General features: G+C 45.3%; 68 pseudogenes; all 68 read left to right on the forward strand.

Annotated features, from left to right (window-relative positions):
* Window positions 1–21: 21 nt before the first annotated feature.
* LOC140095736 (5S ribosomal RNA) lies at window positions 22–140 on the forward strand (annotated as a pseudogene).
* A 70-nt stretch (window positions 141–210) lies between these two features.
* LOC140089313 (5S ribosomal RNA) lies at window positions 211–329 on the forward strand (annotated as a pseudogene).
* Window positions 330–399: 70 nt separating this feature from the next.
* LOC140079284 (5S ribosomal RNA) lies at window positions 400–518 on the forward strand (annotated as a pseudogene).
* Window positions 519–588: 70 nt separating this feature from the next.
* Window positions 589–707, forward strand: LOC140092844 (5S ribosomal RNA; annotated as a pseudogene).
* Window positions 708–777: 70 nt separating this feature from the next.
* LOC140089314 (5S ribosomal RNA) lies at window positions 778–896 on the forward strand (annotated as a pseudogene).
* A 259-nt stretch (window positions 897–1,155) lies between these two features.
* On the forward strand, window positions 1,156–1,274 carry LOC140092856 (5S ribosomal RNA; annotated as a pseudogene).
* A 70-nt stretch (window positions 1,275–1,344) lies between these two features.
* LOC140095927 (5S ribosomal RNA) lies at window positions 1,345–1,463 on the forward strand (annotated as a pseudogene).
* A 259-nt stretch (window positions 1,464–1,722) lies between these two features.
* LOC140096780 (5S ribosomal RNA) lies at window positions 1,723–1,841 on the forward strand (annotated as a pseudogene).
* Window positions 1,842–1,911: 70 nt separating this feature from the next.
* LOC140091019 (5S ribosomal RNA) lies at window positions 1,912–2,030 on the forward strand (annotated as a pseudogene).
* Window positions 2,031–2,478: 448 nt separating this feature from the next.
* On the forward strand, window positions 2,479–2,597 carry LOC140083112 (5S ribosomal RNA; annotated as a pseudogene).
* A 69-nt stretch (window positions 2,598–2,666) lies between these two features.
* Window positions 2,667–2,785, forward strand: LOC140083012 (5S ribosomal RNA; annotated as a pseudogene).
* A 70-nt stretch (window positions 2,786–2,855) lies between these two features.
* Window positions 2,856–2,974, forward strand: LOC140092648 (5S ribosomal RNA; annotated as a pseudogene).
* A 259-nt stretch (window positions 2,975–3,233) lies between these two features.
* LOC140096511 (5S ribosomal RNA) lies at window positions 3,234–3,352 on the forward strand (annotated as a pseudogene).
* Window positions 3,353–3,422: 70 nt separating this feature from the next.
* LOC140084061 (5S ribosomal RNA) lies at window positions 3,423–3,541 on the forward strand (annotated as a pseudogene).
* A 259-nt stretch (window positions 3,542–3,800) lies between these two features.
* Window positions 3,801–3,919, forward strand: LOC140079285 (5S ribosomal RNA; annotated as a pseudogene).
* A 250-nt stretch (window positions 3,920–4,169) lies between these two features.
* On the forward strand, window positions 4,170–4,288 carry LOC140091020 (5S ribosomal RNA; annotated as a pseudogene).
* A 69-nt stretch (window positions 4,289–4,357) lies between these two features.
* Window positions 4,358–4,476, forward strand: LOC140092868 (5S ribosomal RNA; annotated as a pseudogene).
* Window positions 4,477–4,546: 70 nt separating this feature from the next.
* LOC140091022 (5S ribosomal RNA) lies at window positions 4,547–4,665 on the forward strand (annotated as a pseudogene).
* A 70-nt stretch (window positions 4,666–4,735) lies between these two features.
* LOC140082952 (5S ribosomal RNA) lies at window positions 4,736–4,854 on the forward strand (annotated as a pseudogene).
* Window positions 4,855–4,923: 69 nt separating this feature from the next.
* LOC140098889 (5S ribosomal RNA) lies at window positions 4,924–5,042 on the forward strand (annotated as a pseudogene).
* Window positions 5,043–5,112: 70 nt separating this feature from the next.
* Window positions 5,113–5,231, forward strand: LOC140087686 (5S ribosomal RNA; annotated as a pseudogene).
* A 69-nt stretch (window positions 5,232–5,300) lies between these two features.
* Window positions 5,301–5,419, forward strand: LOC140095737 (5S ribosomal RNA; annotated as a pseudogene).
* Window positions 5,420–5,489: 70 nt separating this feature from the next.
* LOC140089316 (5S ribosomal RNA) lies at window positions 5,490–5,608 on the forward strand (annotated as a pseudogene).
* A 70-nt stretch (window positions 5,609–5,678) lies between these two features.
* Window positions 5,679–5,797, forward strand: LOC140079286 (5S ribosomal RNA; annotated as a pseudogene).
* Window positions 5,798–5,867: 70 nt separating this feature from the next.
* Window positions 5,868–5,986, forward strand: LOC140092880 (5S ribosomal RNA; annotated as a pseudogene).
* Window positions 5,987–6,056: 70 nt separating this feature from the next.
* Window positions 6,057–6,175, forward strand: LOC140089317 (5S ribosomal RNA; annotated as a pseudogene).
* A 259-nt stretch (window positions 6,176–6,434) lies between these two features.
* LOC140092892 (5S ribosomal RNA) lies at window positions 6,435–6,553 on the forward strand (annotated as a pseudogene).
* A 70-nt stretch (window positions 6,554–6,623) lies between these two features.
* On the forward strand, window positions 6,624–6,742 carry LOC140095928 (5S ribosomal RNA; annotated as a pseudogene).
* A 259-nt stretch (window positions 6,743–7,001) lies between these two features.
* Window positions 7,002–7,120, forward strand: LOC140096781 (5S ribosomal RNA; annotated as a pseudogene).
* A 70-nt stretch (window positions 7,121–7,190) lies between these two features.
* On the forward strand, window positions 7,191–7,309 carry LOC140091024 (5S ribosomal RNA; annotated as a pseudogene).
* Window positions 7,310–7,757: 448 nt separating this feature from the next.
* Window positions 7,758–7,876, forward strand: LOC140083113 (5S ribosomal RNA; annotated as a pseudogene).
* Window positions 7,877–7,945: 69 nt separating this feature from the next.
* On the forward strand, window positions 7,946–8,064 carry LOC140083013 (5S ribosomal RNA; annotated as a pseudogene).
* A 70-nt stretch (window positions 8,065–8,134) lies between these two features.
* On the forward strand, window positions 8,135–8,253 carry LOC140092649 (5S ribosomal RNA; annotated as a pseudogene).
* A 259-nt stretch (window positions 8,254–8,512) lies between these two features.
* LOC140096512 (5S ribosomal RNA) lies at window positions 8,513–8,631 on the forward strand (annotated as a pseudogene).
* Window positions 8,632–8,701: 70 nt separating this feature from the next.
* LOC140084074 (5S ribosomal RNA) lies at window positions 8,702–8,820 on the forward strand (annotated as a pseudogene).
* Window positions 8,821–9,079: 259 nt separating this feature from the next.
* On the forward strand, window positions 9,080–9,198 carry LOC140079287 (5S ribosomal RNA; annotated as a pseudogene).
* A 250-nt stretch (window positions 9,199–9,448) lies between these two features.
* On the forward strand, window positions 9,449–9,567 carry LOC140091025 (5S ribosomal RNA; annotated as a pseudogene).
* Window positions 9,568–9,637: 70 nt separating this feature from the next.
* On the forward strand, window positions 9,638–9,756 carry LOC140083915 (5S ribosomal RNA; annotated as a pseudogene).
* A 70-nt stretch (window positions 9,757–9,826) lies between these two features.
* LOC140079288 (5S ribosomal RNA) lies at window positions 9,827–9,945 on the forward strand (annotated as a pseudogene).
* A 70-nt stretch (window positions 9,946–10,015) lies between these two features.
* LOC140083117 (5S ribosomal RNA) lies at window positions 10,016–10,134 on the forward strand (annotated as a pseudogene).
* A 69-nt stretch (window positions 10,135–10,203) lies between these two features.
* LOC140098901 (5S ribosomal RNA) lies at window positions 10,204–10,322 on the forward strand (annotated as a pseudogene).
* Window positions 10,323–10,392: 70 nt separating this feature from the next.
* On the forward strand, window positions 10,393–10,511 carry LOC140097878 (5S ribosomal RNA; annotated as a pseudogene).
* A 259-nt stretch (window positions 10,512–10,770) lies between these two features.
* Window positions 10,771–10,889, forward strand: LOC140083916 (5S ribosomal RNA; annotated as a pseudogene).
* A 448-nt stretch (window positions 10,890–11,337) lies between these two features.
* On the forward strand, window positions 11,338–11,456 carry LOC140083917 (5S ribosomal RNA; annotated as a pseudogene).
* A 70-nt stretch (window positions 11,457–11,526) lies between these two features.
* LOC140079289 (5S ribosomal RNA) lies at window positions 11,527–11,645 on the forward strand (annotated as a pseudogene).
* Window positions 11,646–11,715: 70 nt separating this feature from the next.
* On the forward strand, window positions 11,716–11,834 carry LOC140087687 (5S ribosomal RNA; annotated as a pseudogene).
* Window positions 11,835–12,093: 259 nt separating this feature from the next.
* Window positions 12,094–12,212, forward strand: LOC140095339 (5S ribosomal RNA; annotated as a pseudogene).
* Window positions 12,213–12,282: 70 nt separating this feature from the next.
* On the forward strand, window positions 12,283–12,401 carry LOC140087688 (5S ribosomal RNA; annotated as a pseudogene).
* Window positions 12,402–12,848: 447 nt separating this feature from the next.
* LOC140089111 (5S ribosomal RNA) lies at window positions 12,849–12,967 on the forward strand (annotated as a pseudogene).
* Window positions 12,968–13,226: 259 nt separating this feature from the next.
* LOC140092906 (5S ribosomal RNA) lies at window positions 13,227–13,345 on the forward strand (annotated as a pseudogene).
* A 70-nt stretch (window positions 13,346–13,415) lies between these two features.
* On the forward strand, window positions 13,416–13,534 carry LOC140096226 (5S ribosomal RNA; annotated as a pseudogene).
* Window positions 13,535–13,604: 70 nt separating this feature from the next.
* On the forward strand, window positions 13,605–13,723 carry LOC140094543 (5S ribosomal RNA; annotated as a pseudogene).
* Window positions 13,724–13,982: 259 nt separating this feature from the next.
* Window positions 13,983–14,101, forward strand: LOC140079290 (5S ribosomal RNA; annotated as a pseudogene).
* Window positions 14,102–14,360: 259 nt separating this feature from the next.
* LOC140081744 (5S ribosomal RNA) lies at window positions 14,361–14,479 on the forward strand (annotated as a pseudogene).
* A 70-nt stretch (window positions 14,480–14,549) lies between these two features.
* On the forward strand, window positions 14,550–14,668 carry LOC140091026 (5S ribosomal RNA; annotated as a pseudogene).
* Window positions 14,669–14,927: 259 nt separating this feature from the next.
* Window positions 14,928–15,046, forward strand: LOC140086380 (5S ribosomal RNA; annotated as a pseudogene).
* An 818-nt stretch (window positions 15,047–15,864) lies between these two features.
* LOC140083918 (5S ribosomal RNA) lies at window positions 15,865–15,983 on the forward strand (annotated as a pseudogene).
* Window positions 15,984–16,053: 70 nt separating this feature from the next.
* On the forward strand, window positions 16,054–16,172 carry LOC140079291 (5S ribosomal RNA; annotated as a pseudogene).
* A 70-nt stretch (window positions 16,173–16,242) lies between these two features.
* LOC140087689 (5S ribosomal RNA) lies at window positions 16,243–16,361 on the forward strand (annotated as a pseudogene).
* A 259-nt stretch (window positions 16,362–16,620) lies between these two features.
* On the forward strand, window positions 16,621–16,739 carry LOC140079292 (5S ribosomal RNA; annotated as a pseudogene).
* Window positions 16,740–16,998: 259 nt separating this feature from the next.
* LOC140092918 (5S ribosomal RNA) lies at window positions 16,999–17,117 on the forward strand (annotated as a pseudogene).
* Window positions 17,118–17,187: 70 nt separating this feature from the next.
* Window positions 17,188–17,306, forward strand: LOC140096227 (5S ribosomal RNA; annotated as a pseudogene).
* Window positions 17,307–17,376: 70 nt separating this feature from the next.
* On the forward strand, window positions 17,377–17,495 carry LOC140094544 (5S ribosomal RNA; annotated as a pseudogene).
* Window positions 17,496–17,754: 259 nt separating this feature from the next.
* LOC140079294 (5S ribosomal RNA) lies at window positions 17,755–17,873 on the forward strand (annotated as a pseudogene).
* Window positions 17,874–18,132: 259 nt separating this feature from the next.
* Window positions 18,133–18,251, forward strand: LOC140083114 (5S ribosomal RNA; annotated as a pseudogene).
* A 69-nt stretch (window positions 18,252–18,320) lies between these two features.
* Window positions 18,321–18,439, forward strand: LOC140098914 (5S ribosomal RNA; annotated as a pseudogene).
* A 70-nt stretch (window positions 18,440–18,509) lies between these two features.
* On the forward strand, window positions 18,510–18,628 carry LOC140091027 (5S ribosomal RNA; annotated as a pseudogene).
* Window positions 18,629–18,887: 259 nt separating this feature from the next.
* Window positions 18,888–19,006, forward strand: LOC140091788 (5S ribosomal RNA; annotated as a pseudogene).
* Window positions 19,007–19,181: the final 175 nt, after the last annotated feature.

Raw genomic sequence — 19,181 nt, forward strand, 5'->3', positions numbered from 1 at the left:
GGTTCAAATTGAACAGCTGCTGTCAACGGCCATTCTAAGCTGAATGTGCCTGCTTTCGTCAGATCGCAGCAGCAATGCAGCTTTAGCCTTGGCAAGTACCAGCATGGGAGACTGGCTGGGAATCCCAAGTTCCGTTGACCTTTTTGAACCTGAAAATTGTGTTAGTTTCTCTATGAGATAGCAAAAGAAGGTTCAAATTGAACAGCTGCTGTCAACGGCCATTCTAAGCTGAATGTGCCTGCTCTCGTCAGATAGCAGCAGCAATGCAGCTTAAGGCTTGGTAAGTACCAGCATGGGAGACTGGCTGGGAATCCCAAGTTCTGTTGACCTTTTTGAACCTGAAAATTTTTTTAGTTTCTCTATGAGATAGTAAAAGAAGGTTCAATTTGAAATGCTGCTGTCAACGGCCATTCTAAGCTGAATGTGCCTGCTCTCGTCAGATCGCAGCAGCAATGCAGCTTAAGGCTTGGCAAGTACCAGCATGGGAGACTGGCTGGGAATCCCAAGTTCTGTTGACCTTTTTGAACCTGAAAATTGTGTTAGTTTCTCTATGAGATAGCAAAAGAAGGTTCAAATTGAACAGCTGCTGTCAACGGCCATTCTAAGCTGAATGTGCCTGCTCTCGTCAGATCGCAGCAGCAATGCAGCTTAAGGCTTGGCAAGTACCAGCATGGGAGACTGGCTGGGAATCCCAAGTTCCGTTGACCTTTTTGAACCTAAAAATTGTGTTAGTTTCTCTATGAGATAGCAAAAGAAGGTTCAAATTGAACAGCTGCTGTCAACGGCCATTCTAAGCTGAATGTGCCTGCTCTCGTCAGATAGCAGCAGCAATGCAGCTTAAGGCTTGGTAAGTACCAGCATGGGAGACTGGCTGGGAATCCCAAGTTCTGTTGACCTTTTTGAACCTGAAAATTGTGTTAGTTTCTCCATGAGATAGTAAAAGAAGGTTCAAATTGAACAGCTGCTGTCAACGGCCATTCTAAGCTGAATGTGCGTGCTCTTGTCAAATCGCAACAGCGATGCAGCTTAAGGCTTGGCAAGTACCAGCATGGGAGACTGGCTGGGAATCCCAAGTTCTGTTGACCTTTTTGAACTTGAAAATTGTTTTAGTTTCTCTATGAGATAGTAAAAGAAGGTTCAATTTGAAATGCTGCTGTCAACGGCCATTCTAAGCTGAATGTGCCTGCTCTCGTCAGATCGCAGCAGCAATGCAGCTTAAGGCTTGGCAAGTACCAGCATGGGAGACTGGCTGGGAATCCCAAGTTCCGTTGACCTTTTTGAACCTGAAAATTGTGTTAGTTTCTCTATGAGACAGTAAAAGAAGGTTCAAATTGAACATCTGCTGTCAACGGCCATTCTAAGCTGAATGTGCGTGCTCTTGTCAGATCGCAGCAGCGATGCAGCTTAAGGCTTGGCAAGTACCAGCATGGGAGACTGGCTGGGAATCCCAAGTTCCGTTGACCTTTTCGAACCTGAAAATTGTGTTAGTTTCTCTATGAGATAGTAAAAGAAGGTTCAAATTGAACAGCTGCTGTCAACGGCCATTCTAAGCTGAATGTGCGTGCTCTTGTCAGATCGCAGCAGTGATGCAGCTTAAGGCTTGGCAAGTACCAGCATGGGAGACTGGCTGGGAATCCCAAGTTCTGGTGACTTTTTTGAACCTGAAAATTGTGTTAGTTTCTCTATGAGATAGTAAAAGAAGGTTCAAATTGAACAGCTGCTGTCAACGGCCATTCTAAGCTGAATGTGCGTGCTCTCGTCAGATCGCAGCAGCAATGCAACTTAAGGCTTGGCAAGTACCAGCGTGGGAGACTGGCTGGGAATCCCAAGTTCCGTTGACCTTTTTGAACCTGAAAATTGTGTTAGTTTCTCTATGAGATAGCAAAAGAAGGTTCAAATTGAACAGCTGCTGTCAACGGCCATTCTAAGCTGAATGTGCCTGCTCTTGTCAGATCGCAGCAGCAATGCAGCTTAAGGCTTGGCAAGTACCAGCATGGGAGACTGGCTGGGAATCCCAAGTTCTGTTGACCTTTTTGAACCTGAAAATTGTGTTAGTTTCTCTATGAGATAGTAAAAGAAGGTTCAAATTGAACAGCTGCTGTCAACGGCCATTCTAAGCTGAATGTGCCTGCTCTTGTCAGATCGCAGCAGCAATGCAGCTTAAGGCTTGGCAAGTACCAGCATGGGAGACTGGCTTGGAATCCCAAGTTCTGGAGACCTTTTTGAACCTGAAAATTGTGTTAGTTTCTATATGAGATAGTAGAAGAAGGTTCAAATTGAACAACTGCTGTCAACGGCCATTCTAAGCTGAATGTGTGTGCTCTTGTCAGATCGCAGCAGCGATGCAGCTTAAGGCTTGGCAAGTACCAGCATGGGAGACTGGCTGAGAATCCCAAGTTCTGTTGACCTTTTTGAACCTGAAAATTGTGTTAGTTTCTCTATGAGATAGTAAAAGAAGGTTCAAATTGAACAGCTGCTGTCAACGGCAATTCTAAGCTGAATGTGCCTGCTCTCGTCAGATCGCAGCAGCAATGCAGCTTAAGGCTTGGCAAGTACCAGCATGGGAGACTGGCTGGGAATTCCAAGTTCCGTTGACCTTTTTGAACCTGAAAATGTGTTAGTTTCTCTATGAGATAGTAAAAGAAGGTTCAAATTGAACAGCTGCTGTCAACGGCCATTCTAAGCTGAATGTGCCTGCTCTCGTCAGATCGCAGCAGCAATGCAGCTTAAGGCTTGGCAAGTACCAGCATGGGAGACTGGCTGGGAATCTCAAGTTCCGTTGACCTTTTTGAACCTGAAAATTGTGTTAGTTTCTCTATGAGATAGCAAAAGAAGGTTCAAATTGAACAGCTGCTGTCAACGGCCATTCTAAGCTGAATGTGCCTGCTCTTGTCAGATCGCAGCAGCAATGCAGCTTAAGGCTTGGCAAGTACCAGCATGGGAGACTGGTTGGGAATCCCAAGTTCTGTTGACCTTTTTGAACCTTAAAATTGTGTTAGTTTCTCTATGAGATAGTAAAAGAAGGTTCAAATTGAACAGCTGCTGTCAACGGCCATTCTAAGCTGAATGTGCCTGCTCTTGTCAGATCGCAGCAGCAATGCAGCTTAAGGCTTGGCAAGTACCAGCATGGGAGACTGCCTTGGAATTCCAAGTTCTGGTGACCTTTTTGAACCTGAAAATTGTGTTAGTTTCTATATGAGATAGTAGAAGAAGGTTCAAATTGAACAACTGCTGTCAACGGCCATTCTAAGCTGAATGTGTCTGCTCTTGTCAGATCGCAGCAGCGATGCAGCTTAAGGCTTGGCAAGTACCAGCATGGGAGACTGGCTGGGAATCCCAAGTTCTGTTGACCTTTTTGAACCTGAAAATTGTGTTAGTTTCTCTATGAGATAGTAAAAGAAGGTTCAAATTGAACAGCTGCTGTCAACGGCAATTCTAAGCTGAATGTGCCTGCTCTCGTCAGATCGCAGCAGCAATGCAGCTTAAGGCTTGGCAAGTACCAGCATGGGAGACTGCCTGGGAATCCCAAGTTCCGTTGACCTTTTTGAACCTGAAAATTGTGTTAGTTTCTATATGAGATAGTAGAAGAAGGTTCAAATTGAACAACTGCTGTCAACGGCCATTCTAAGCTGAATGTGTGTGCTCTTGTCAGATCGCAGCAGCGATGCAGCTTAAGGCTTGGCAAGTACCAGCATGGGAGACTGGCTGGGAATCCCAAGTTCTGTTGACCTTTTTGAACCTGAAAATTGTGTTAGTTTCTCTATGAGATAGTAAAAGAAGGTTCAAATTGAAAAGCTGCTGTCAACGGCCATTCTAAGCTGAATGTGCCTGCTCTCGTCAGATCGCAGCAGCAATGCAGCTTAAGGCTTGGCAAGTACCAGCATGGGAGACTGGCTGGGAATCCCAAGTTCTGTTGACCTTTTTGAACCTGAAAATGTGTTAGTTTCTCTATGAGATAGTAAAAGAAGGTTCAAATTGAACAGCTGCTGTCAACGGCCATTCTAAGCTGAATGTGCCTGCTCTCGTCAGATCGCAGCAGCTTAAGGCTTGGCAAGTACCAGCATGGGAGACTGGCTGGGAATCCCAAGTTCCGTTGACCTTTTTGAACCTGAAAATTGTGTTAGTTTCTCTATGAGATAGCAAAAGAAGGTTCAAATTGAACAGCTGCTGTCAACGGCCATTCTAAGCTGAATGTGCCTGCTCTTGTCAGATCGCAGCAGCAATGCAGCTTAAGGCTTGGCAAGTACCAGCATGGGAGACTGGCTGGGAATCCCAAGTTCTGTTGACCTTTTTGAACCTGAAAATGTGTTAGTTTCTCTATGAGATAGTAAAAGAAGGTTCAAATTGAACAGCTGCTGTCAACGGCCATTCTAAGCTGAATGTGCCTGCTCTCGTCAGATCGCAGCAGCAATGCAGCTTAAGGCTTGGCAAGTACCAGCATGGGAGACTGGCTGGGAATCCCAAGTTCCGTTGACCTTTTTGAACCTGAAAATTGTGTTAGATTCTCTATGAGATAGCAAAAGAAGGTTCAAATTGAACAGCTGCTGTCAACGGCCATTCTAAGCTGAATGTGCCTGCTCTTGTCAGATCGCAGCAGCAATGCAGCTTAAGGCTTGGCAAGTACCAGCATGGGAGACTGGCTGGGAATCCCAAGTTCTGTTGACCTTTTTGAACCTGAAAATTGTGTTAGTTTCTCTATGAGATAGTAAAAGAAGGTTCAAATTGAACAGCTGCTGTCAACGGCCATTCTAAGCTGAATGTGCCTGCTCTCGTCAGATCGCAGCAGCAATGCAGCTTAAGGCTTGGCAAGTACCAGCATGGGAGACTGGCTGGGAATTCCAAGTTTCGTTGACCTTTTTGAACCTGAAAATGTGTTAGTTTCTCTATGAGATAGTAAAAGAAGGTTCAAATTGAACAGCTGCTGTCAACGGCCATTCTAAGCTGAATGTGCCTGCTCTCATCAGATCGCAGCAGCAATGCAGCTTAAGGCTTGGCAAGTACCAGCATGGGAGACTGGCTGGGAATCCCAAGTTCCGTTGACCTTTTTGAACCTGAAAATTGTGTTAGTTTCTCTATGAGATAGCAAAAGAAGGTTCAAATTGAACAGCTGCTGTCAACGGCCATTCTAAGCTGAATGTGCCTGCTCTCGTCAGATCGCAGCAGCAATGCAGCGTAAGGCTTGGCAAGTACCAGCATGGGAGACTGGCTGGGAATTCCAAGTTCCGTTGACCTTTTTGAACCTGAAAATGTGTTAGTTTCTCTATGAGATAGTAAAAGAAGGTTCAAATTGAACAGCTGCTGTCAACGGCCATTCTAAGCTGAATGTGCCTGCTTTCGTCAGATCGCAGCAGCAATGCAGCTTTAGCCTTGGCAAGTACCAGCATGGGAGACTGGCTGGGAATCCCAAGTTCCGTTGACCTTTTTGAACCTGAAAATTGTGTTAGTTTCTCTATGAGATAGCAAAAGAAGGTTCAAATTGAACAGCTGCTGTCAACGGCCATTCTAAGCTGAATGTGCCTGCTCTCGTCAGATAGCAGCAGCAATGCAGCTTAAGGCTTGGTAAGTACCAGCATGGGAGACTGGCTGGGAATCCCAAGTTCTGTTGACCTTTTTGAACCTGAAAATTTTTTTAGTTTCTCTATGAGATAGTAAAAGAAGGTTCAATTTGAAATGCTGCTGTCAACGGCCATTCTAAGCTGAATGTGCCTGCTCTCGTCAGATCGCAGCAGCAATGCAGCTTAAGGCTTGGCAAGTACCAGCATGGGAGACTGGCTGGGAATCCCAAGTTCTGTTGACCTTTTTGAACCTGAAAATTGTGTTAGTTTCTCTATGAGATAGCAAAAGAAGGTTCAAATTGAACAGCTGCTGTCAACGGCCATTCTAAGCTGAATGTGCCTGCTCTCGTCAGATCGCAGCAGCAATGCAGCTTAAGGCTTGGCAAGTACCAGCATGGGAGACTGGCTGGGAATCCCAAGTTCCGTTGACCTTTTTGAACCTAAAAATTGTGTTAGTTTCTCTATGAGATAGCAAAAGAAGGTTCAAATTGAACAGCTGCTGTCAACGGCCATTCTAAGCTGAATGTGCCTGCTCTCGTCAGATAGCAGCAGCAATGCAGCTTAAGGCTTGGTAAGTACCAGCATGGGAGACTGGCTGGGAATCCCAAGTTCTGTTGACCTTTTTGAACCTGAAAATTGTGTTAGTTTCTCCATGAGATAGTAAAAGAAGGTTCAAATTGAACAGCTGCTGTCAACGGCCATTCTAAGCTGAATGTGCGTGCTCTTGTCAAATCGCAACAGCGATGCAGCTTAAGGCTTGGCAAGTACCAGCATGGGAGACTGGCTGGGAATCCCAAGTTCTGTTGACCTTTTTGAACTTGAAAATTGTTTTAGTTTCTCTATGAGATAGTAAAAGAAGGTTCAATTTGAAATGCTGCTGTCAACGGCCATTCTAAGCTGAATGTGCCTGCTCTCGTCAGATCGCAGCAGCAATGCAGCTTAAGGCTTGGCAAGTACCAGCATGGGAGACTGGCTGGGAATCCCAAGTTCCGTTGACCTTTTTGAACCTGAAAATTGTGTTAGTTTCTCTATGAGACAGTAAAAGAAGGTTCAAATTGAACAGCTGCTGTCAACGGCCATTCTAAGCTGAATGTGCGTGCTCTTGTCAGATCGCAGCAGCGATGCAGCTTAAGGCTTGGCAAGTACCAGCATGGGAGACTGGCTGGGAATCCCAAGTTCCGTTGACCTTTTCGAACCTGAAAATTGTGTTAGTTTCTCTATGAGATAGTAAAAGAAGGTTCAAATTGAACAGCTGCTGTCAACGGCCATTCTAAGCTGAATGTGCGTGCTCTTGTCAGATCGCAGCAGTGATGCAGCTTAAGGCTTGGCAAGTACCAGCATGGGAGACTGGCTGGGAATCCCAAGTTCTGGTGACTTTTTTGAACCTGAAAATTGTGTTAGTTTCTCTATGAGATAGTAAAAGAAGGTTCAAATTGAACAGCTGCTGTCAACGGCCATTCTAAGCTGAATGTGCGTGCTCTCGTCAGATCGCAGCAGCAATGCAACTTAAGGCTTGGCAAGTACCAGCGTGGGAGACTGGCTGGGAATCCCAAGTTCCGTTGACCTTTTTGAACCTGAAAATTGTGTTAGTTTCTCTATGAGATAGCAAAAGAAGGTTCAAATTGAACAGCTGCTGTCAACGGCCATTCTAAGCTGAATGTGCCTGCTCTTGTCAGATCGCAGCAGCAATGCAGCTTAAGGCTTGGCAAGTACCAGCATGGGAGACTGGCTGGGAATCCCAAGTTCTGTTGACCTTTTTGAACCTGAAAATTGTGTTAGTTTCTCTATGAGATAGTAAAAGAAGGTTCAAATTGAACAGCTGCTGTCAACGGCCATTCTAAGCTGAATGTGCCTGCTCTTGTCAGATCGCAGCAGCAATGCAGCTTAAGGCTTGGCAAGTACCAGCATGGGAGACTGGCTTGGAATCCCAAGTTCTGGAGACCTTTTTGAACCTGAAAATTGTGTTAGTTTCTATATGAGATAGTAGAAGAAGGTTCAAATTGAACAACTGCTGTCAACGGCCATTCTAAGCTGAATGTGTGTGCTCTTGTCAGATCGCAGCAGCGATGCAGCTTAAGGCTTGGCAAGTACCAGCATGGGAGACTGGCTGAGAATCCCAAGTTCTGTTGACCTTTTTGAACCTGAAAATTGTGTTAGTTTCTCTATGAGATAGTAAAAGAAGGTTCAAATTGAACAGCTGCTGTCAACGGCAATTCTAAGCTGAATGTGCCTGCTCTCGTCAGATCGCAGCAGCAATGCAGCTTAAGGCTTGGCAAGTACCAGCATGGGAGACTGGCTGGGAATTCCAAGTTCCGTTGACCTTTTTGAACCTGAAAATGTGTTAGTTTCTCTATGAGATAGTAAAAGAAGGTTCAAATTGAACAGCTGCTGTCAACGGCCATTCTAAGCTGAATGTGCCTGCTCTCGTCAGATCGCAGCAGCAATGCAGCTTAAGGCTTGGCAAGTACCAGCATGGGAGACTGGCTGGGAATCTCAAGTTCCGTTGACCTTTTTGAACCTGAAAATTGTGTTAGTTTCTCTATGAGATAGCAAAAGAAGGTTCAAATTGAACAGCTGCTGTCAACGGCCATTCTAAGCTGAATGTGCCTGCTCTTGTCAGATCGCAGCAGCAATGCAGCTTAAGGCTTGGCAAGTACCAGCATGGGAGACTGGTTGGGAATCCCAAGTTCTGTTGACCTTTTTGAACCTTAAAATTGTGTTAGTTTCTCTATGAGATAGTAAAAGAAGGTTCAAATTGAACAGCTGCTGTCAACGGCCATTCTAAGCTGAATGTGCCTGCTCTTGTCAGATCGCAGCAGCAATGCAGCTTAAGGCTTGGCAAGTACCAGCATGGGAGACTGCCTTGGAATTCCAAGTTCTGGTGACCTTTTTGAACCTGAAAATTGTGTTAGTTTCTATATGAGATAGTAGAAGAAGGTTCAAATTGAACAACTGCTGTCAACGGCCATTCTAAGCTGAATGTGTCTGCTCTTGTCAGATCGCAGCAGCGATGCAGCTTAAGGCTTGGCAAGTACCAGCATGGGAGACTGGCTGGGAATCCCAAGTTCTGTTGACCTTTTTGAACCTGAAAATTGTGTTAGTTTCTCTATGAGATAGTAAAAGAAGGTTCAAATTGAACAGCTGCTGTCAACGGCAATTCTAAGCTGAATGTGCCTGCTCTCGTCAGATCGCAGCAGCAATGCAGCTTAAGGCTTGGCAAGTACCAGCATGGGAGACTGCCTGGGAATCCCAAGTTCCGTTGACCTTTTTGAACCTGAAAATTGTGTTAGTTTCTATATGAGATAGTAGAAGAAGGTTCAAATTGAACAACTGCTGTCAACGGCCATTCTAAGCTGAATGTGTGTGCTCTTGTCAGATCGCAGCAGCGATGCAGCTTAAGGCTTGGCAAGTACCAGCATGGGAGACTGGCTGGGAATCCCAAGTTCTGTTGACCTTTTTGAACCTGAAAATTGTGTTAGTTTCTCTATGAGATAGTAAAAGAAGGTTCAAATTGAAAAGCTGCTGTCAACGGCCATTCTAAGCTGAATGTGCCTGCTCTCGTCAGATCGCAGCAGCAATGCAGCTTAAGGCTTGGCAAGTACCAGCATGGGAGACTGGCTGGGAATCCCAAGTTCTGTTGACCTTTTTGAACCTGAAAATGTGTTAGTTTCTCTATGAGATAGTAAAAGAAGGTTCAAATTGAACAGCTGCTGTCAACGGCCATTCTAAGCTGAATGTGCCTGCTCTCGTCAGATCGCAGCAGCTTAAGGCTTGGCAAGTACCAGCATGGGAGACTGGCTGGGAATCCCAAGTTCCGTTGACCTTTTTGAACCTGAAAATTGTGTTAGTTTCTCTATGAGATAGCAAAAGAAGGTTCAAATTGAACAGCTGCTGTCAACGGCCATTCTAAGCTGAATGTGCCTGCTCTTGTCAGATCGCAGCAGCAATGCAGCTTAAGGCTTGGCAAGTACCAGCATGGGAGACTGGCTGGGAATCCCAAGTTCTGTTGACCTTTTTGAACCTGAAAATTGTGTTAGTTTCTCTATGAGATAGTAAAAGAAGGTTCAAATTGAACAGCTGCTGTCAACGGCAATTCTAAGCTGAATGTGCCTGCTCTCGTCAGATCGCAGCAGCAATGCAGCTTAAGGCTTGGCAAGTACCAGCATGGGAGACTGGCTGGGAATCCCAAGTTCCGTTGACCATTTTGAACCTGAAAATTGTGTTAGTTTCTCTATGAGATAGCAAAAGAAGGTTCAAATTGAACAGCTGCCGTCAACGGCCATTCTAAGCTGAATGTGCCTGCTCTCGTCAGATCGCAGCAGCAATGCAGCTTAAGGCTTGGCAAGTACCAGCATGGGAGACTGGCTGGGAATCCCAAGTTCTGTTGACCTTTTTGAACCTGAAAATTGTGTTAGTTTCTCTATGAGATAGTAAAAGAAGGTTCAAATTGAACAGCTGCTGTCAACGGCCATTCTAAGCTGAATGTGCCTGCTCTCGTCAGATCGCAGCAGCAATGCAGCTTAAGGCTTGGCAAGTACCAGCATGGGAGACTGGCTGGGAATTCCAAGTTCCGTTGACCTTTTTGAACCTGAAAATGTGTTAGTTTCTCTATGAGATAGTAAAAGAAGGTTCAAATTGAACAGCTGCTGTCAACGGCCATTCTAAGCTGAATGTGCCTGCTCTCATCAGATCGCAGCAGCAATGCAGCTTAAGGCTTGGCAAGTACCAGCATGGGAGACTGGCTGGGAATCCCAAGTTCCGTTGACCTTTTTAAACCTGAAAATTGTGTTAGTTTCTATATGAGATAGCAAAAAAAGGTTCAAATTGAACAGCTGTTGTCAACGGCCATTCTAAGCTGAATGTGCCTGCTCTTGCCAGATCGCAGCAGCAATGCAGCTTAAGGCTTGGCAAGTACCAGCATGGGAGACTGGCTGGGAATCCCAAGTTCTGTTGACCTTTTTGAACCTGAAAATTGTGTTAGTTTCTCTATGAGATAGTAAAAGAAGGTTCAAATTGAACAGCTGCTGTCAACGGCCATTCTAAGCTGAATGTGCCTGCTCTTGTCAGATCGCAGCAGCAATGCAGCTTAAGGCTTGGCAAGTACCAGCATGGGAGACTGGCTTGGAATCCCAAGTTCTGGTGACCTTTTTGAACCTGAAAATTGTGTTAGTTTCTCTATGAGATAGTAAAAGAAGGTTCAAATTGAACAGCTGCTGTCAACGGCAATTCTAAGCTGAATGTGCCTGCTCTCGTCAGATCGCAGCAGCAATGCAGCTTAAGGCTTGGCAAGTACCAGCATGGGAGACTGGCTGGGAATCCCAAGTTCCGTTGACCTTTTTGAACCTGAAAATTGTGTTAGTTTCTCTATGAGATAGCAAAAGAAGGTTCAAATTGAACAGCTGCTGTCAACGGCCATTCTAAGCTGAATGTGCCTGCTCTTGTCAGATCGCAGCAGCAATGCAGCTTAAGGCTTGGCAGGTACCAGCATGGGAGACTTGCTTGGAATCCCAAGTTCTGGTGACCCTTTTGAACCTGAAAATTGTGTTAGTTTCTATATGAGATAGTAGAAGAAGGTTCAAATTGAACAACTGCTGTCAACGGCCATTCTAAGCTGAATGTGTGTGCTCTTGTCAGATCGCAGCAGCGATGCAGCTTAAGGCTTGGCAAGTACCAGCATGGGAGACTGGCTGGGAATCCCAAGTTCTGTTGACCTTTTTGAACCTGAAAATTGTGTTAGTTTCTCTATGAGATAGTAAAAGAAGGTTCAAATTGAACAGCTGCTGTCAACGGCAATTCTAAGCTGAATGTGCCTGCTCTCGTCAGATCGCAGCAGCAATGCAGCTTAAGGCTTGGCAAGTACCAGCATGGGAGACTGGCTGGGAATCCCAAGTTCCGTTGACCTTTTTGAACCTGAAAATTGTGTTAGTTTCTCTATGAAATAGCAAAAGAAGGTTCAAATTGAACAGCTGCTGTCAACGGCCATTCTAAGCTGAATGTGCCTGCTCTCGTCAGATCGCAGCAGCAATGCAGCTTAAGGCTTGGCAAGTACCAGCATGGGAGACTGGCTGGGAATCCCAAGTTCTGTTGACCTTTTTGAACCTGAAAATTGTGTTAGTTTCTCTATGAGATAGTAAAAGAAGGTTCAAATTGAACAGCTGCTGTCAACGGCCATTCTAAGCTGAATGTGCCTGCTCTCGTCAGATCGCAGCAGCAATGCAGCGTAAGGCTTGGCAAGTACCAGCATGGGAGACTGGCTGGGAATTCCAAGTTCCGTTGACCTTTTTGAACCTGAAAATTGTGTTAGTTTCTCTATGAGATAGCAAAAGAAGGTTCAATTTGAACAGCTGCTGTCAACTGCCATTCTAAGCTGAATGTGCGTGCTCTTGTCAGATTGCAGCAGCGATTCAGCTTAAGGCTTGGCAAGTACCAGCAAGGGAAACTGGCTGGGAATCCCAAGTTCTGGTGAGCTTTTTGAACCTGAAAATTGTGTTAGTTTCTCTATGAGATAGTAGAAGAAGGTTCAAATTGAACAGCTGCAGTCAACTGCCATTCTAAGCTGAATGTGCCTGCTCTCGTCAGATCGCAGCAGCAATGCAGCTTAAGGCTTGGCAAGTACCAGCATGGGAGACTGGCTGGGAATCCTAAGTTCTGTTGACCTTTTTGAACCTGAAAATTGTGTTAGTTTCTCTATGAGATAGCAAAAGAAGGTTCAAATTGAACAGCTGCTGTCAACGGCCATTCTAAGCTGAATGTGCCTGCTCTCGTCAGATCGCAGCAGCAATGCAGCGTAAGGCTTGGCAAGTACCAGCATGGGAGACTGGCTGGGAATTCCAAGTTCCGTTGACCTTTTTGAACCTGAAAATGTGTTAGCTTCTCTATGAGATAGCAAAAGAAGGTTCAAATTGAACAGCTGCTGTCAACGGCCATTCTAAGCTGAATGTGCCTGCTCTTGTCAGATCGCAGCAGCAATGCAGCTTAAGGCTTGGCAGGTACCAGCATGGGAGACTTGCTTGGAATCCCAAGTTCTGGTGACCCTTTTGAACCTGAAAATTGTGTTAGTTTCTATATGAGATAGTAGAAGAAGGTTCAAATTGAACAACTGCTGTCAACGGCCATTCTAAGCTGAATGTGTGTGCTCTTGTCAGATCGCAGCAGCGATTCAGCTTAAGGCTTGGCAAGTACCAGCAAGGGAAACTGGCTGGGAATCCCAAGTTCTGGTGAGCTTTTTGAACCTGAAAATTGTGTTAGTTTCTCTATGAGATAGTAGAAGAAGGTTCAAATTGAACAGCTGCAGTCAACTGCCATTCTAAGCTGAATGTGCCTGCTCTCGTCAGATCGCAGCAGCAATGCAGCTTAAGGCTTGGCAAGTACCAGCATGGGAGACTGGCTGGGAATCCCAAGTTCTGTTGACCTTTTTGAACCTGAAAATTGTGTTAGTTTCTCCATGAGATAGTAAAAGAAGGTTCAAATTGAACAGCTGCTGTCAACGGCCATTCTAAGCTGAATGTGCGTGCTCTTGTCAGATCGCAGCAGCAATGCAGCTTAAGGCTTGGCAAGTACCAGCATGGGAGACTGGCTGGGAATCCCAAGTTCTGTTGTCCTTTTTGAACTTGAAAATTGTTATAGTTTCTCTATGAGATAGTAAAAAAAGGTTCAATTTGAAATGCTGCTGTCAACGGCCATTCTAAGCTGAATGTGCCTGCTCTCGTCAGATCGCAGCAGCAATGCAGCTTAAGGCTTGGCAAGTACCAGCATGGGAGACTGGCTGGGAATCCCAAGTTCCGTTGACCTTTTTGAACCTGAAAATTGTGTTAGTTTCTCTATGAGATAGTAAAAGAAGGTTCAAATTGAACAGCTGCTGTCAACGGCCATTCTAAGCTGAATGTGCGTGCTCTCGTCAGATCGCAGCAGCGATGCAGCTTAAGGCTTGGCAAGTACCAGCATGGGAGACTGGCTGGGTATCCCAAGTTCCGTTGACCTTTTTGAACCTGAAAATTGTGTTAGTTTCTCTATGAGATAGTAAAAGAAGGTTCAAATTGAACAGCTGCTGTCAACGGCCATTCTAAGCTGAATGTGCGTGCTCTTGTCAGATCGCAGCAGTGATGCAGCTTAAGGCTTGGCAAGTACCAGCATGGGAGACTGGCTGGGAATCCCAAGTTCCGTTGACCTTTTTGAACCTGAAAATTGTGTTAGTTTCTCTATGAGATAGCAAAAGAAGGTTCAAATTGAACAGCTGCTGTCAACGGCCATTCTAAGCTGAATGTGTGTGCTCTTGTCAGATCGCAGCAGCGATGCAGCTTAAGGCTTGGCAAGTACCAGCATGGGAGACTGGCTTGGAATCCCAAGTTCTGTTGACCTTTTTGAACCTGAAAATTGTGTTAGTTTCTCTATGAGATAGTAAAAGAAGGTTCAAATTGAACAGCTGTTGTCAACGGCCATTCTAAGCTGAATGTGCCTGCTCTCGTCAGATCGCAGCAGCAATGCAGCTTAAGGCTTGGCAAGTACCAGCATGGGAGACTGGCTGGGAATCCCAAGTTCTGTTGACCTTTTTGAACCTGAAAATTGTGTTAGTTTCTATATGAGATAGTAGAAGAAGGTTCAAATTGAACAGCTGCTGTCAACGGCCATTCTAAGCTGAATGTGTGTGCTCTTGTCAGATCGCAGCAGCGATGCAGCTTAAGGCTTGGCAAGTACCAGCATGGGAGACTGGCTGGGAATCCCAAGTTCTGTTGACCTTTTTGAACCTGAAAATTGTGTTAGTTTCTCTATGAGATAGTAAAAGAAGGTTCAAATTGAAAAGCTGCTGTCAACGGCAATTCTAAGCTGAATGTGCCTGCTCTCATCAGATCGCAGCAGCAATGCAGCTTAAGGCTTGGCAAGTACCAGCATGGGAGACTGGCTGGGAATCCCAAGTTCCGTTGACCTTTTTGAACCTGAAAATTGTGTTAGTTTCTCTATGAGATAGCAAAAGAAGGTTCAAATTGAACAGCTGCCGTCAACGGCCATTCTAAGCTGAATGTGCCTGCTCTTGTCAGATCGCAGCAGCAATGCAGCTTAAGGCTTGGCAAGTACCAGCATGGGAGACTGGCTGGGAATCCCAAGTTCTGTTGACCTTTTTGAACCTGAAAATTGTGTTAGTTTCTCTATGAGATAGTAAAAGAAGGTTCAAATTGAACAGCTGCTGTCAACGGCCATTCTAAGCTGAATGTGCCTGCTCTTGTCAGATCGCAGCAGCAATGCAGCTTAAGGCTTGGCAAGTACCAGCATGGGAGACTGGCTTGGAATCCCAAGTTCTGGTGACCTTTTTGAACCTGAAAATTGTGTTAGTTTCTCTATGAGATAGTAAAAGAAGGTTCAAATTGAACAGCTGCTGTCAACGGCAATTCTAAGCTGTATGTGCCTGCTCTCGTCAGATCGCAGCAGCAATGCAGCTTAAGGCTTGGCAAGTACCAGCATGGGAGACTGGCTGGGAATCCCAAGTTCCGTTGACCTTTTTGAACCTGAAAATTGTGTTAGTTTCTCTATGAGATAGCAAAAGAAGGTTCAAATTGAACAGCTGCTGTCAACGGCCATTCTAAGCTGAATGTGCCTGCTCTCGTCAGATCGCAGCAGCAATGCAGCTTAAGGCTTGGCAGGTACCAGCATGGGAGACTTGCTTGGAATCCCAAGTTCTGGTGACCCTTTTGAACCTGAAAATTGTGTTAGTTTCTATATGAGATAGTAGAAGAAGGTTCAAATTGAACAACTGCTGTCAACGGCCATTCTAAGCTGAATGTGTGTGCTCTTGTCAGATCGCAGCAGCGATGCAGCTTAAGGCTTGGCAAGTACCAGCATGGAAGACTGGCTGGGAATCCCAAGTTCTGTTGACCTTTTTGAACCTGAAAATTGTGTTAGTTTCTCTATGAGATAGTAAAAGAAGGTTCAAATTGAACAGCTGCTGTCAACGGCAATTCTAAGCTGAATGTGCCTGCTCTCGTCAGATCGCAGCAGCTTAAGGCTTGGCAAGTACCAGCATGGGAGACTGGCTGGGAATCCCAAGTTCCGTTGACCTTTTTGAACCTGAAAATTGTGTTAGTTTCTCTATGAGATAGTAAAAGAAGGTTCAAATTGAACAGCTGCTGTCAACGGCCATTCTAAGCTGAATGTGCATGCTCTCGTCAGATCGCAGCAGCAATGCAGCTTAAGGCTTGGCAGGTACCAGCATGGGAGACTTGCTTGGAATCCCAAGTTCTGGTGACCCTTTTGAACCTGAAAATTGTGTTAGTTTCTCTATGAGATAGTAAAAGAAGGTTCAAATTGAACAGCTGCTGTCAACGGCAATTCTAAGCTGAATGTGCCTGCTCTCGTCAGATCGCAGCAGCAATGCAGCTTAAGGCTTGGCAAGTACCAGCATGGGAGACTGGCTGGGAATCCCAAGTTCCGTTGACCTTTTTGAACCTGAAAATTGTGTTAGTTTCTCTATGATATAGCGAAAGAAGGTTCAAATTGAACAGCTGCTGTCAACGGCCATTCTAAGCTGAATGTGCCTGCTCTCGTCAGATCGCAGCAGCAATGCAGCTTAAGGCTTGGCAAGTACCAGCATGGGAGACTGGCTGGGAATCCCAAGTTCTGTTGACCTTTTTGAACCTGAAAATTGTGTTAGTTTCTCTATGAGATAGTAAAAGAAGGTTCAAATTGAACAGCTGCTGTCAACGGCCATTCTAAGCTGAATGTGCCTGCTCTCGTCAGATCGCAGCAGCAATGCAGCGTAAGGCTTGGCAAGTACCAGCATGGGAGACTGGCTGGGAATTCCAAGTTCCGTTGACCTTTTTGAACCTGAAAATTGTGTTAGTTTCTCTATGAGATAGCAAAAGAAGGTTCAATTTGAACAGCTGCTGTCAACTGCCATTCTAAGCTGAATGTGCGTGCTCTTGTCAGATTGCAGCAGCGATTCAGCTTAAGGCTTGGCAAGTACCAGCAAGGGAAACTGGCTGGGAATTCCAAGTTCCGTTGACCTTTTTGAACCTGAAAATTGTGTTAGTTTCTCTATGAGATAGTAAAAGAAGGTTCAAATTGAACAGCTGTTGTCAACGGCCATTCTAAGCTGAATGTGCCTGCTCTCGTCAGATCGCAGCAGCAATGCAGCTTAAGGCTTGGCAAGTACCAGCATGGGAGACTGGCTGGGAATCCCAAGTTCTGTTGACCTTTTTGAACCTGAAAATTGTGTTAGTTTCTCCATGAGATAGTAAAAGAAGGTTCAAATTGAACAGCTGCTGTCAACGGCCATTCTAAGCTGAATGTGCGTGCTCTTGGCAGATCGCAGCAGCAATGCAGCTTAAGGCTTGGCAAGTACCAGCATGGGAGACTGGCTGGGAATCCCAAGTTCTGTTGTCCTTTTTGAACTTGAAAATTGTTTTAGTTTCTCTATGAGATAGTAAAAAAAGGTTCAATTTGAAATGCTGCTGTCAACGGCCATTCTAAGCTGAATGTGCCTGCTCTCGTCAGATCGCAGCAGCAATGCAGCTTAAGGCTTGGCAAGTACCAGCATGGGAGACTGGCTGGGAATCCCAAGTTCCGTTGACCTTTTTGAACCTGAAAATTGTGTTAGTTTCTCTATGAGATAGTAAAAGAAGGTTCAAATTGAACAGCTGCTGTCAACGGCCATTCTAAGCTGAATGTGCGTGCTCTCGTCAGATCGCAGCAGCGATGCAGCTTAAGGCTTGGCAAGTACCAGCATGGGAGACTGGCTGGGTATCCCAAGTTCCGTTGACCTTTTTGAACCTGAAAATTGTGTTAGTTTCTCTATGAGATAGTAAAAGAAGGTTCAAATTGAACAGCTGCTGTCAACGGCCATTCTAAGCTGAATGTGCGTGCTCTTGTCAGATCGCAGCAGTGATGCAGCTTAAGGCTTGGCAAGTACCAGCATGGGAGACTGGCTGGGAATCCCAAGTTCCGTTGACCTTTTTGAACCTGAAAATTGTGTTAGTTTCTCTATGAGATAGCAAAAGAAGGTTCAAATTGAACAGCTGCTGTCAACGGCCATTCTAAGCTGAATGTGTGTGCTCTTGTCAGATCGCAGCAGCGATGCAGCTTAAGGCTTGGCAAGTACCAGCATGGGAGACTGGCTTGGAATCCCAAGTTCTGTTGACCTTTTTGAACCTGAAAATTGTGTTAGTTTCTCTATGAGATAGTAAAAGAAGGTTCAAATTGAACAGCTGTTGTCAACGGCCATTCTAAGCTGAATGTGCCTGCTCTCGTCAGATCGCAGCAGCAATGCAGCTTAAGGCTTGGCAAGTACCAGCATGGGAGACTGGCTGGGAATCCCAAGTTCTGTTGACCTTTTTGAACCTGAAAATTGTGTTAGTTTCTATATGAGATAGTAGAAGAAGGTTCAAATTGAACAGCTGCTGTCAACGGCCATTCTAAGCTGAATGTGTGTGCTCTTGTCAGATCGCAGCAGCGATGCAGCTTAAGGCTTGGCAAGTACCAGCATGGGAGACTGGCTGGGAATCCCAAGTTCTGTTGACCTTTTTGAACCTGAAAATTGTGTTAGTTTCTCTATGAGATAGTAAAAGAAGGTTCAAATTGAAAAGCTGCAGTCAACGGCAATTCTAAGCTGAATGTGCCTGCTCTCGTCAGATCGCAGCAGCAATGCAGCTTAAGGCTTGGCAAGTACCAGCATGGGAGACTGGCTGGGAATTCCAAGTTCCGTTGACCTTTTTGAACATGAAAATGTGTTAGTTTCTCTATGAAATAGTAAAAGAAGGTTCAAATTGAACAGCTGCTGTCAACGGCCATTCTAAGCTGAATGTGCCTGCTCTCATCAGATCGCAGCAGCAATGCAGCTTAAGGCTTGGCAAGTACCAGCATGGGAGACTGGCTGGGAATCCCAAGTTCCGTTGACCTTTTTGAACCTGAAAATTGTGTTAGTTTCTCTATGAGATAGCAAAAGAAGGTTCAAATTGAACAGCTGCCGTCAACGGCCATTCTAAGCTGAATGTGCCTGCTCTTGTCAGATCGCAGCAGCAATGCAGCTTAAGGCTTGGCAAGTACCAGCATGGGAGACTGGCTGGGAATCCCAAGTTCTGTTGACCTTTTTGAACCTGAAAATTGTGTTAGTTTCTCTATGAGATAGTAAAAGAAGGTTCAAATTGAACAGCTGCTGTCAACGGCCATTCTAAGCTGAATGTGCCTGCTCTTGTCAGATCGCAGCAGCAATGCAGCTTAAGGCTTGGCAAGTACCAGCATGGGAGACTGGCTTGGAATCCCAAGTTCTGGTGACCTTTTTGAACCTGAAAATTGTGTTAGTTTCTCTATGAGATAGTAAAAGAAGGTTCAAATTGAACAGCTGCTGTCAACGGCAATTCTAAGCTGTATGTGCCTGCTCTCGTCAGATCGCAGCAGCAATGCAGTTTAAGGCTTGGCAAGTACCAGCATGGGAGACTGGCTGGGAATCCCAAGTTCCGTTGACCTTTTTGAACCTGAAAATTGTGTTAGTTTCTCTATGAGATAGCAAAAGAAGGTTCAAATTGAACAGCTGCTGTCAACGGCCATTCTAAGCTGAATGTGCCTGCTCTCGTCAGATCGCAGCAGCAATGCAGCTTAAGGCTTGGCAGGTACCAGCATGGGAGACTTGCTTGGAATCCC

This window comes from Engystomops pustulosus, chromosome 9 (genome assembly GCF_040894005.1).
Source record: "Engystomops pustulosus chromosome 9, aEngPut4.maternal, whole genome shotgun sequence".
Classification (NCBI taxonomy): domain Eukaryota; kingdom Metazoa; phylum Chordata; class Amphibia; order Anura; family Leptodactylidae; genus Engystomops; species Engystomops pustulosus.